We start from the raw sequence: 13,590 nt of genomic DNA, 5'->3' as shown, positions 1-13,590 counted from the left end.
ATTGATCATAAGGGAAATTGGGTTTCGTTACAGTTGCACCAACCAAGAATAGAGTATAAATATAGCAATATAAAACCATAAATAATTAAATAATAATATGTAAATTATGCCAGATGGAAATAAGTCCAGAACCAGCCTATTGGCTCAGGGTGTCTGACCCTCCAAGGGAGGAGTTGTAAAGTTTGATGGCCACAGGCAGGAATGACTTCCTATGACGCTCAGAGCTGCATCTCGGAGGAATGAGTCTCTGACTGAATGTACTCCTGAGCCCAACCAGTACATTATGTAGTGGATGGGAGACATTATCCAAGATGGCATGCAACTTGGACAGCATCCTCTTTTCAGACACCACTGTCAGAGAGTCCAGTTTCATCCCCACAACATCACTGGCCTTACGAATGAGTTTGTTGATTCTGTTGTTGTCTGCTACCCTCAGCCTGCTGCCCTAGCACACAACAGCAAACATGATACCACTGGCCACCAATGTACAAACTTACTTACAGAGGACACCACAACTGAATTCCAAACTCTGGCTCTACGAGCTGTAATAGTGTCACACTAACTGCTGTGCTATCGCAGTGACAATAAATATGTACCAGTGCCGAAACCCGGGGTTGAAGCTGGGACCTTTAGATCTTCAGTCTAACACTCTCCCAACTGAGCTATTTCGGCTGATACAGCTGCTGTTTGTTGTTCTCCACTCTCGTGTACCTCACCATTGCAGCATCTGCAGTATTGTAGCTCTACTGTGATTTAAAACTCACTATTCTTGTGTATGCGGTATTTTATTTCTCCTCTGCCTTGTACCTCACTGCTCCATCATCAGTGGTATTGTATTCCCCGTGCTTCGTACCTCACCTTTCTGGACTCTGCAGTATTGTATATCTCCTGTGCTTTGAGCCTCAACATTCCAGTAAATGTGGAATTGTGGTTCTTCTCTGCATTAACCTCACCATTCCTGTATCTGCAGAATTGTATTACTTCTGTACTTTGTTACTCACCATTGCTGTATCTGTGGTACTGTGATTCTCCGCTCCCTCGTCCCTCACCATTAAAGAATATTATTTATTTGATTTTATTGAGAGAGACCAAACTCAGCCACTCAGGAACCCACTGAATTAACCCTAATTTTTAAATACCCTTTTAAGATAACCAATTAAACTACTAAACAGTCTGTCTTTAGACTGTGGGGTGAAACCAGAGCACCCATGTGCACATGAGAGGGACATAAAAACTCCTGTGCTTTGAGCCTCAACATTCCAGTAAATGTGGAATTGTGGTTCTCCTCTGCCTTGTACCTCACCATTCCTGCATCTGCGGAATTGTATTACTTCTGTGCTTTGTAACTCACTGTTGCTGTATCTGCGGTATTGTAGTTCTCCTCTGATGGTTCCTCATTGTTCCAACGTCTGTGGTATTGTTCCTCCTCCAGCTTGTACCTCACCATTGCTGTAGCTGCGTTATTGTACCTTTCCTGTGCCTTGTATCCCAACATCTTTGTATCTGCAGAATTACATTTCTCCTGTACTTTGTACCTCACTGTTGCTTTACCTGCACTGTTCTAGCACCTGCAGTATTTTGTACCTCCGCTGTCTTGTACCTCACCGTTGCTGTCTGCCGTATTGTGAATCTCCTCTCCCTCGTACCTCACCATCACAGAATATTATTTATTTTATTTTATTCAGAGATAGAGCGCAGAACATGCCTGTCCGGCCCACCAGCTGTTCCACCCAGGAACTCTGATTTAACCCTAACCTAATGGTGGGATGGTTTACAAAAAAACAATGAACCTACTAACCAGTACGTCTTTGGACTGTGGGAGGAAACCGCAGCAGTTGAAGGACATGGAGGTGGGAAGATGGGAAGGACTTACCAACTTACACAGAACATCGAAATTGAACTCTGAACTCTGACACCCCACACTGTAATAGTGTCACGTAGACCGCTACGGTACCATCGAGTCCAATAATAAACCCAGTGCCAAAACCCAGGATTGAATCAGGGACTTTCAGATCTTCAGTCTAACACTCAACCAGCTGAGCTATTTTGGCTGATATATCTGCAATATTGTTGTTCACTGTTCTTTATCTCAGCATTGCAGCATCTGCAGTATTGAATTTCCCTGTCTTTTGTACCTCACCGTTCCATCATTTGCAATATTGTATTTCTCTTGTGCTTTCTACCTCCAATGTTCTTCGATCTGCAGTATTGAATACACATCTGCCTTGTACATCACCATTGAACTATCTGCAGTGGTTTGCTCCTCCTCTGCCTTGTACCTCACTATTCCAGCATCTGTAGTATTATAGTTCTCCTCTGCGTAAAACCCTATCCTTCCAGTATCTAGGACATTGTAGTCCCTGTGCTTTGTGCCTCACCATTCCTGATTCTGCAGAACTGTAGTTCTCCTCAGTGTTATACCTCATTGTTGCTGTATTTGCATTCCACAGATTCACTACTCTCTGGCAACCTGTAAATTTACCTTATGGGAATCTTGCACAAGGACTCCTAAGTCCCTCTGCACCTCCGATGTTTGAACCTTCTCTCCACTTAGGTAATGGTCTGCACTATTGTATCTGCTTTATATTATTGGCTAGTTTGCCCTCATTTACAATTGTGATATTACCCTTATTTCAGGCCTTTTTCAACTCCCTGTGCAATCTCAACCCCACATCTTGGCTATTTGGAGGCCTATATATGACTCCCATAATGTTTTTTTTTTAACCCTTGCAGTTTGTTATCCACACCCCCAAAGATTCAGTATTCCCTGACCCTATGTCACCTCTTCTAAAAGACATAATTCCATCTCTTACCAACAGAACCACACCACTGCCTATGCCTTCCTTCCTGCCTTTGGTATTAAGTTCCCAACAAAAACCTTCTTTCAGTCACAACTCAATGTTGCCCACAACATTGTACTGACCAATCTCTAATTGCACCATGAGATCATTCACCTTATTCTGAATGCTAAGTGCATTCAAATACAACACCTTCAGTCCTGCATCCTTCACCCTTCTGAATTTTTCCTCTGTGGTACAATTGAACTCTTTGCTCTGTCTGCATTTGTACCCAGTCATTGGCTTGTCCTTCCTTAAATTCATGTTACACCCATCATCTACTTGTAAACCTGCTGGCTCATCCTCAGCTCTATCACACTGGTTCCCATTCCCCACTATATTAGTGTAAGGGGTTTCTTCTTTAATGTTACTGCGTATGTTAATCAAAATGGCTTCTTTGTTATGTTAAATGCTGAGAATGTTCTCTCGCTGCAGTTTGCTTGGGTTATATTATTGATAACAGAGCGAATGAACCAATGGGAGTCCATGTTATTCTTTCTTGGGGTGATATGCTGTCTCATATGGCTGGGAAACGGGGGTTTTGGCGGGGAGTTGGAGGAGAGACCGAGAGTAAGACAGATGTGCTGGGAGTGCTCTGCTCAATCGCTTCGGGTGGTCTCGAGCTGCGAGTCGAGGGGGTCAGAGTGGATTGCAGGTGGAAGAAAGCCGGTCCCGAGTTCCAACTGTGTGCACGAAGAAATTGAACTTTGATAAGTCTGGCGCCTTTTTTCATTCCCTTTTGTATTGTACCTCTATTGGTCTCATAGTCCTAGTAAGATTTATAAAGTGTAATTTGTAAAACGTACATTGTGCGCTGGCTGATGATTGATGTTTGAAGCCGAATCAGGTGGCATTTGCACAGCAACCGACGTAACCAGGAGACAAGGTTGGGCGGCAGACGGGGTTTCCCCAGGATAAATACGAGCCGATATAGCTGAGCGTTACATATGTGGGGTCAGACGTCCAGGACTGAATTTTCAGTAAAGCTGTATAAATCGCCACGTTAAGCAGTGCGGAGATGGATCGAGATAATATTGTAAGCTGGTTTGATTTAGAGGACGTACCGGTGAATCATGCGTGCGTGTTAACTGGGGTGGATTTCTGCATTTCGGGAGATGTACTAGTGTGGGGGCTGAGTTTGATCGAATGTATCGGGCAGGTAGAACTGATAGCTAGAAGATGTGGGAAAGAAGTGGAATCTAGCTGGGTGTTGGTTCGTACGAGTGCTGACGTCATGACGTTGGAACTGCCAGCCACGGTCGGCGTCCCGGGGGAGGCAGGGCTATGGGGCCTCCACACCCTCCCGGAGGAAGAAAGTGAGGAGGTGCCGGAGGAGGAGCTAGATGAGACCCCAGGGGAGGTGCCAGTAGCCAGTGGTGGGAGGGGGGGTCAGAGTGGGAAGCCTTGGCCAGGCCCCGTCCCCCAGCTAGAGGTGAGACCTCCGAGTTAGCAGTCGCCATTACCTCCTTGGTGAGAAGTGCCGAGGGGGCCCCGCCGGTTGCTGAGAATTTTCTCAGGAGCCACACCTACCCCGGAAGGGGAGGACGACTATGATATCTGGATCGAAAATACTTCCCAGTTGTTAGAGGCGTGGCCAGGTTCGGATGAGGAAAAGAGACAGCGAATGGTGGAGAGTGAGGGGAGGGGCGGCCGGTGTTGTCCGGGAGCTGAAAGCTGAACAGCCCTTGGCTTCCCTGGTGGAGTATCTGGAAGCTTTGGAGGGTGCGTTTGGAATGTCAGGAGATCCCTGGGAGCTTTTAGCGGAGCTTCACCACATGCGGCAGGATAGAGGGGAAAAGCTGTCAGAACACATTTTTCGGCTGGAGAGAATGCTTACTGGGTTGTGGCGCCGAGGGGTAGTGAAGGCGGACGAAGTGGCGAGGTTGAAGATGAGTCAGATATTCAGTGGTTCCCTGGAGGAGGAGGACAAGGTGGCTTGGAGTCTCCGGCAGTCCTATAAAAGGAGCTCCCCTCCATCATTCGGGCAGCTGATGAGAGAGGTGCGGGAGGAGGAGAGGGCGTTGGGCCGGGAAAGGGGCTCGGGCCACCGGGGATGGTCCTCAGCGGTTCAGGAGGTGGTGGACAAGTTGAATGACTATCCATACGGGGCCAAGTTTGAGGTGAAAACGGACAACAACCCTCTCACTTATATCCTGACCTCGGCAAAGCTGGACGCGACTGGGCATCGGTGGTTGGCAGCCTTGTCTGTCTATGAGTTCAGCCCGAAGTACCAGCCGGGGAGCCAGAACATCGATGCAGATGCTTTATCTCATCGGGCGCATGAGGGGTCGGGCACGGATGAGGAGTGGGAGAGTGTCCCTGCCCCGGGAGTGAAGGCCACGTGTCAATTTGCGAGCGACGCTGAAGCAGGAGCCCCGATGGGGCCGGATCGGGCAGTGGATCAACTGGGGGCTGATGATGACGTGCTACCCACTGCGTACTGTAATGTGACTGCTCTGAGGAACAGGCAGCTGCCGGAGGTGAGCCCCCAGGAAGTGGGGGCTGCTCAGCGTGATGACCTGGGCATTGGCTCTATCTGGTACGTGGTTAGACAGGGGGATATGGCTCAGGCAGAGAAGGCGAAGCATGCCTCAGTGCCCTTATTGCTGAAGGAGTGGCCTCGGTTGAAGCTGAAGAACTACATCTTGTACCGGGTCACGTCGCCCCCGGACCACCCCTGACGCTGGCAGCTGGTCATGCCTGAGAAGCATTGGAAGACTGTGCTCCAGGCTCTACATGATGATTCCGGGCATTTTGGGGTAGAAAAGACCTATGGATCACTCAAGGACTGGTTTTCCTGGCCCCGGATGAGGGGGGAGGTTGAAGAATACTGTAAGAAATGCAGACCCTGCCTGCGCATCTGTTTCCGTTCGCTGATTCCCCGGTGCCAGAAGAAGAGGCTCCTGGCCCTTCCCCCACCGAGTTAGGTGAGAGGAGGGAGGGTGTTGAGCAGCCTGAAATACAGCCGGTATTGGGGGAAGAGAGGGTGGAGCCAGAACCCGAGACAGAGGGCTCACCGGTGCCGAGGGGTCCCAGTGAGGGAGAGGGTGAGGGTCCGACAGGTAGGCCCAGGGTGTCACCCGTGGTGTCTGAGCTGCAAGGGTCGGCAGAGGAGGTACGGAGGTCTCAGAGAAGTAGTCACCCCCTGGAGAGGTTGACCTATACAGTGCCGGGAGAACAGGGTGTGATCTCTACTGCCCTGGGAAGTTTTTTTTATATTTCAAAATATACTTTATTCAGAAATAAATATATACAATAAACCATTCAATAACTTCTCATCCTTTACATACGTTTCCATTATAGTCAGTACATATCCGTATTTATAGCCACCCACGTAGCACTCCAGTAGTTCAGCGTACCATATCATTGTTGAGGGGTATACTCCCCACCCCCGACCCCTCCCGCTCCCACGGGTGGAGAAACCTATACTGTGGTCCTTCTCCACCGGGCCCTTGCGGTGGCTGCACCGAGTTTCAGTGCGTCCCTCAGCACGTACTCCTGCAGCCGAGAATGTGCCAGTCGGCAGCATTCTCCCACGGACATCTCCATGTGCTGGTAGATCATCAAGTTTCGGGCCGACCAAAGAGCGTCTTTCACCGAGTTGATGATCTGCCAGCAGCACCGGATGTTGGTCTCCGTGTGCGTCCCCGGGAAGAGCCCGTAGATCAGAGAGTCCTCTGTTACGCAGCTGCTGGGGATGAAACGTGACACTAGCCCGTCCATCCTCCTCCACACCCTCTTTGCGAACTGGCAGTGTGCAAAGAGGTGGGTCACAGACTCCTCCTCACTGCAGTCCTCCCGTGGGCAGTGGGGTGCGGAGACGACGTTCCGGGCGTACAGGAGGGCTGTGACTGGGACGGCCCCTCTCACCGCCAGCCAGGCAAGGTCTTGGTGCCTGTTGGTGAGATCTGGCGATGAGGCATTTTGCCAGATGAACTGGACAGTCTGCTCAGGGAACCACCCCACTGTGTCCATCACGTCCTTCTCCTGCAGTGCCTGCAGGACACTACGTGCCGACCACTGCCTGATGGCCCTGTGGTCAAAGGCGTTCTCCTGGAAGAACTTTGCTACGTAGGACAGGTATGCCGGCAACGACCAGCTGACTGGGGCGTTGCACGGGAGTGGGGCCAGACCCATCCTTCGTAGCCAGGGCGACAGGTAGAACCTGGGCACAAAGTGGTACTTGGTGCCCACATACCTGGGCTCTACACACAACCTGATGCAGCCACATACAAAGCTGGCCATCAGGGTGAGGGCGACATTGGGGACGTTCTTGCCCCCTTTGTCCAGAGACTTGTGCATGATGGTCCGTCTCACCCGCTCCATCTTGGATCCCCAGACAAATCTGAAGACAGCCCGGGTGATTTCCGAGCTGTAGGAGCGGGGGACGGGCCAGACCTGCACCAAGTACAGCAGCCCTGAGAGCACCTCACACCTGATGACCAGGTTCTTGTCCGTTATCGACAGGGAGCGCCCTCCCCACGGTCCCAGTTTCTGTTTCACCTTGGCAGTCCGCTCCTGCCAGTTCCTGTTGCACGCCTCAGCCCCTCTGAACCAGATCCCCAACACCTTCACGTGCTCAGACCTGATGGTCGTGCCAGTTGCCGAAGAGCATGGCTTTGCTCTTCGTGCGGTTGACCCTGGCCCCCGACGCTAGCTCGAACTGTTCGCAGGTGCCAATCAACCTGCGAACTGACCTCGGATCAGAGCAGAAGACGGTGACGTCGTCCATGTACAGGGAGGTTTTCACTTGGGTCCCTCCACTGCCTGGCAGCGTCACCCCTCTTATGCCCTCATCCCTCCTGGGAAGTTACGTCACTGCTTTACGCACTTGGGTTGGGTTTTGTGTTTTACAAGGAGCAATGGTGAACACTGTTAATGTCATGAGGGCATGACTTTTATTTGGTGGGGGGAGAGTGTAAGAGGTTTCTTCTTTTACGTTACTGCGCATGTTAATCAAAATGGCTCCTTTGTTATGTTAAATGCTGAGAATGTTCTCTCGCTGCAGTTTGCTTGGGTTATATTATTGATAACAGAGCGAATGAACCAATGGGAGTCCATGTTATTCTTTCTTGGGGTGATATGCTGTCTCATATGGCTGGGAAACGGGGGTTTTGGCGGGGAGTTGGAGAAGAGACCGGGAGTAAGATGGACGTGCTGGGAGTGCTCTGCTCAATCACTTTGGGTGGTCCTGAGCTGCGAGTCGAGGGGGTCAGAGTGGATTGCAGGAAGGCGGTCCCGAGTTCCAACTGTGTACACAAAGAAACTGAACTTTGATAAGTCTGGCGCCTTTTTTTTTCATTCCCTTTTGTATTGTACCTCTGTTAATATCATAGTCCTAGTAAGATTTATAAAGTGTAATTTGTAAAACGTACATTGTGCGCTGGCTGATGATTGATGTTTAAGGCTGAATCAGGTGGCATTTGCACAGCAACTGACGTAACCAGGAGACAAGGTTGGGCGGCGGACGGGATTTCCTCTAGGTAAATACGACCCGATATAGCTGAGCGTTACCTTAGTTTAAACCTCTCCCAACAGCTCTAGTAAACCTGCCCACAAGAATATTGGTCCCCCTCGGATTCAAGTGTGACCCATCCCTTTTATACAGGTCACACCTGCCGCAGAAGAGATTAACTATCCAGAAATCTGAATCTAAATCTAAATCACTCTGCTCCAATTCTTCACCCACACATTTATCTGCCACCTCATTCTATTCCTGTCCTCACTGTCGCGTGGCACAGGCAGCAATCCCGAGATTACTACACTTGAGGTCTTCCTTCTCAGCCTCCTTCCTAACTCCCTGTATTCTGTTTTCAGGACCTCCTCCCTTTTTCTACCTATGTCATTGGTACCAATATGTACCACGACCTCTGGCTGCTCACCCTCCCTTTCAGGATATTGTGGAAGTGCTCAGAAACATCACAAACCCTGGCACCTGGGAGGGAAACGGCCATCCATGTTTCTTCATCGAGGCAACTGAATTGCCTGTCTGTCCCCTGACTATAGAGCCCCCTGTTTCTGCTGCCATTCTCTTCAGTTCCCTCTCCTTCTGAGCCATAGGGCCAGCCTCAGTGCCAGAGGCATAGCCACTGTTGCTTCCCCCAGGTAGGTCACCCCATCCCCCCAACAGTGCTCAGAATGGAGTATTTATTGTTGAAGGGGCCAGCCACAGGGGTGCTCTCCACTATCTGATGTTCGCTCGTCCCTCTCCTGACAGTCACCCATTTATCTGCCTCCTGTAGCCTTGGGGTGACTACCTCCCTGTAGCTCCTGTCTATCACTGCCTCACTTTCCCTAACAAGCTGAAGGTCATCGAGCTACAGCTCCAGTTCCCTAACACAGTCTCTAAGGAGCTCTATCTCGATGCACCAGCTGCAGATGTGGCCATTTGTGAAGCTGGTAGACTCCTGGAAATCCCACATCTGACACCCAGAACAGAACACTATCCCTCTAGAAATATCCCCTATTCTCTCAAGAATTAAATAGGCATAAGAAGTGAACTTGCCTACATACCTTGCTTCTGCCTGTCCCTGCCGAAGCCTTAATGAGCCAAAGCCTTACCACTCTGACTCAGACCACTCTGACGATGACCGCTCCATTAGACAGGACCCCTGTCTTATGCAGACTGAGTTTTTAAAACTTTTTGCCCAACTTGAACGGGAACGCTTCTACTGCACCTGCGCAGTACTCCAGTGACGACTGGCGCTGAAAAAACTTCCTGCTTATTGAAGCTCTTCGCCTCGTCCCTCACCACTACAGAATATTATTTATTTTATTTTATTGAGAGATAGAGCACAGAACAGGCCTGTCTGGCCCACCCAGCTGTTCCACCCAGGAATCCACCGATTTAACCCGAACCTAATTGTGTTACGGTTTAAAAAATACAATTAACCTACTAACAAGTCTGCCTTTGCACAGAGGGACTGTGTACATGGGAAGGACATACAGGCTTAGTTATAGGGGGTGTCACAATTGAACTGCAATCTCTGACTCTACGAGCTGTAATACTGTCACACTAACTGCTAGCTATCGTGGTGACAATAAATGTGTTCCAGTGCCGAAACCCGGGATTGAACCAGGGACCTTTAGATCTTCAGTCTAATGCTCTCCCAACTGAGCTATTTCGGCTGACGTGTCTGCCTTTTTGAGGTTCACCTCTGACTTGTACCTCACCGTTCCTGTATCTGCAGGATTGTATTTCCCCTGAAGTTTAACGGAGATTAACGGAGCGGGCAACGGAGTAGTGGGAGACAGAATAGGAAGGCTTTGGCGAGCAGAGACTGAGGACGAGCTTGCTCCCAGTGAGGTAAGGCCAGGTGAGCTCCTTTAATTAATCTAATAACTTAGAAGAAGGTAATGGAGGCAGCAGTTAGGGCAGTTGAGTGCTCCGTTTGCAGAATGTGGGAAGTCAGAGCGAGCACAATCGTCCCTGATGACTACACCTGTAAAAGGTGCATCCAGCTGCAGCTCCTGACAAACCGAGTTAGGGAACTGGAGCTGGAGCTGGATGAACTTCAGATCATTCGTGAGGCAGAGGCAGAAATAGACAGGAGTTTCAGGAGACAGTCACCCCTAAAAGTTAGGAGGCAGGTAGCTGGGTGACTGTCAGGAGAGGGAAAGGGAATAGACAGAATGAGCAGAGCACCCCTGTGGCCATTCCCATCAATAATAAGTACATCGTTTTGGATACTGTTGGTGGGGACGACCTACCGGGGACAAGTTGCTGTGGTTGCGTATCTGGCACTGAGACTGGACCCTCAGCTCAGAAAGGAAGGAGGGAAAAGGGGAGAGCAGTAGTGACAGGAGATTCTATAGTTAGGGGGACAGATAAGAGGTTCTGTGGAAGAGATCGAAAATCCCGGATGGTCTGTTGCCTCCCTGGTGCCAGGGTCCGCAATATCTCAGATCGAGTTCTCAGTATTCTCAAGAGGGAGGGAGAGCAGCCAGATGTCGTGGTCCATGTAGGAACCAATGACATGTATAGGAAGGAGGAGGTCCTGCAAAGAGAGTTTAGGGAGTTAGGTGCAAAGTTGAAGGACAGGACCTCCAGGGTTGCAATCTCAGGATTGCTACCCATGCCACGTGCTAGTGAGGCCAGAAATAGGAAGATAATGCAGCTAAATACATGGCTAAGGATTTGGTGCAGGAGGGAGGGCTTCATGTTTCTGGACAATTGGGCCTTGTTCCAGGGAAGGTGGGTCCTGTTCCGACGGGACAGGTTGCACCTGAACTGGAGGGGAACTAACATCCTTGCGGGAAAGTTTGCTAGTTCTGCTCCGGGGGGTTTAAACTAGATTTGCAGTGGGAGAGGAACCAGAGTGTTAGAGCAGATAGTGAGGTGGAGGAGGATAAAGGTCATGCGAGAACTGCTAGTATAGTGCATGGGGTAAAGCCAGATCTAACATTTAAAGAGGCTTTGAGGAAAGAGAAGCAGAATAAAGGGTGTAAATGTAGTAAGGTAGAAGGGCTAAAGTATGTGTACTTCAATGCAAGAAGCATCAGGAACAAAGGTAATGAGCTGAGAGCTTGGATACATACATGGAATTATGATGTAGTGGCCATTACAGAGACTTGGCTGGCACCAGGGCAGGAATGATTCTCAATATTCCTGGATTTCAGTGCTTTAAAAGGGATAGAGAGTGGGGAAAAGGGGAGGAGGGGTGGCATTACTGGTCAGGGATACTATTACAGCTACAGAAAGGGTGGGTAATGTAGCAGGATCCTCTTTTGAGTCAGTATGGGTGGAAGTCAGGAACAGGAAGGGAGCAGTTACTCTACTGGGGGTATTCTATAGGCCCCTTGATAGCAGCAGAGATACCGAGGAGCAGATTGGGAGGCAGGTTTTGGAAAGGTGCAAAAATAACAGGGTCGTGATCATGGGTGACCTTAACTTCCCTAATATTGATTGGCACCTGATTAGTTCCAATAGTTTAGATGGGGCAGAGTTTGTTAAGTGTGTCCAGGACAGATTCCTGTCACAGTATGTTGACAGGCCGACTAGGGGGAATGCCATACTAGATCGAGTATTAGGTAACGAACCAGGTCAGGTCACAGATCTCTCAGTGGGTGAGCATCTGGGGGACAGTAATCACTGTTCCCCGGCCTTTAGCATTATCATGGAAAAGAATAGAATCAGAGAGGACAGGAAAATTTTTAATTGGGGAAGGGCAAATTATGAGGCTATAAGGCTAGAGCTTGCGGGTGTGAATTGGGATGATGTTTTTGCAGGGAACTGTACTATGGACATGTGGTCAATGTTTAGGGATCTCTTGCAGGATGTTAGGGATAAATTTGTCCTGGTGGGGAAGATAAAGAATGGTAGGGTGAAGGAACCATGGGTGACAAGTAAGGTGGAAAATCTAGTCAGGTGGAAGAAGGCATCATACATGAGGTTTAGGAAGTAAGGATCAGATGGACCTATTGAGGAAGAGAGGGTAGCAAGAAAGGAGCTTAAGAAGGAGCTGAGGAGAGCAAGAAGGGGGCATGAGAAGGCCTTGGTGAGTAGGGTAAAGGAAAACCCCAAGGCATTCTTCAATTATGTGAAGAACAAAAGGATGACAGGAGTGAAAGTATGACCGATAACAGATAAAGGTGGGAAGATGTGCCTGGAGGCTGTGAAAGTGAGCGAGGTTCTCAATGAATACTTCTCTTTGGTATTCACCAATGAGAGGGAACTTGATGACGGTGAGGACAATATGAGTGAGGTTGGTGTTCTGGAGCACGTTGATATTAAGGGAGAGGAGGTGTTGGAGTTGTTAAAATACATTAGGACAGATAAGTCCCCAGGGCCTGATGGAATATTCCCCAAGCTGCTCCATGAGGCAAGGGAAGAGATTGCTGAGCCTCTGGCTAGGATCTTTATGTCCTCGTTGTCCATGGGGATGGTACCGGAGGATTGGAGGGAGGCGAATTTTGTCCCCTTGTTCAAAAAAGGTAGTAGGGATAGTCCAGGTTATTATAGCCTTATGTCTGTGGTGGGAAAGTTGTTGCAAAAGATTCTTAGAGACAGGATCTATGGGCATTTAGAGAATCATGGTCTGATCAGGGACAGTCAGCATGGCTTTGTGAAGGGCAATCGTGTCTAACAAGCCTGATAGAGTTCTTTGAGGAGGTGACCAGGCATATAGATGAGGGTAGTGCAGTGGATGTGATCTACATGGATTTTAGTAAGGCATTTGACAAGGTTCCGCACAGTAGGCTTATTCAAAAAGTTAGAAGGCATAGGATCCAGGGAAGTTTGGCCAGGTGGATTCAGAATTGGCTTGCCTGCAGAAAGCAGAGGGTCGTGGTGGAGGGAGTACATTCGGATTGGAGGGTTGTGACTAGCGGTGTCCCACAAGGATCGATTCTTGGACTTCTACTTTTCGTGATTTTTATTAACAACCTGGATGTGGGGGTATAAGCGTGGGTTGGCAAGTTTGAAGAAGACACAAAGGTTGGTGGTGTTGTGCATAGTGTAGAGGATTGTCGAAGATTACAGAGAGACATTGATAGGATGCAGAAGTGGTCTGAGAAGTGGCAGATGGAGTTCAACCCGGAGAAGTGTGAGGTGGTACACTTTGGAAGGACAAACTCCAAAGCAGAGTACAAAGTAAATGGCAGGATACTTGGTAGTGTGGAGGAGCAGAGGGATCTGGGGGTACATGTCCACAGATCCCTGAAAGTTGCCTCACAGGTAGATAGGGTAGTTAAGAAAGCTTATGGGGTGTTAGCTTTCATAAGTCGAGGGATAGAGTTTAAGAGTCGCGATGTA

At 49.2% G+C, this 13,590-nt stretch overlaps 2 non-coding genes across 2 annotated transcripts; both read right to left on the bottom strand.

The window, feature by feature from the left end:
- Window positions 1–599: 599 nt before the first annotated feature.
- trnaf-gaa (transfer RNA phenylalanine (anticodon GAA)) lies at window positions 600–672 on the bottom strand. Its single transcript has one exon. It is a non-coding gene; the product is annotated as a tRNA-Phe (tRNA).
- A 9,220-nt stretch (window positions 673–9,892) lies between these two features.
- trnaf-gaa (transfer RNA phenylalanine (anticodon GAA)) lies at window positions 9,893–9,965 on the bottom strand. Its single transcript has one exon. It is a non-coding gene; the product is annotated as a tRNA-Phe (tRNA).
- Between the last annotated feature and the right edge of the window lie 3,625 nt (window positions 9,966–13,590).

Source organism: Mobula birostris, chromosome 22, assembly GCF_030028105.1.
Source record: "Mobula birostris isolate sMobBir1 chromosome 22, sMobBir1.hap1, whole genome shotgun sequence".
Taxonomy (NCBI): Eukaryota; Metazoa; Chordata; class Chondrichthyes; order Myliobatiformes; family Myliobatidae; genus Mobula; species Mobula birostris.
This window is presented reverse-complemented; position numbering and strand designations above follow the sequence as displayed.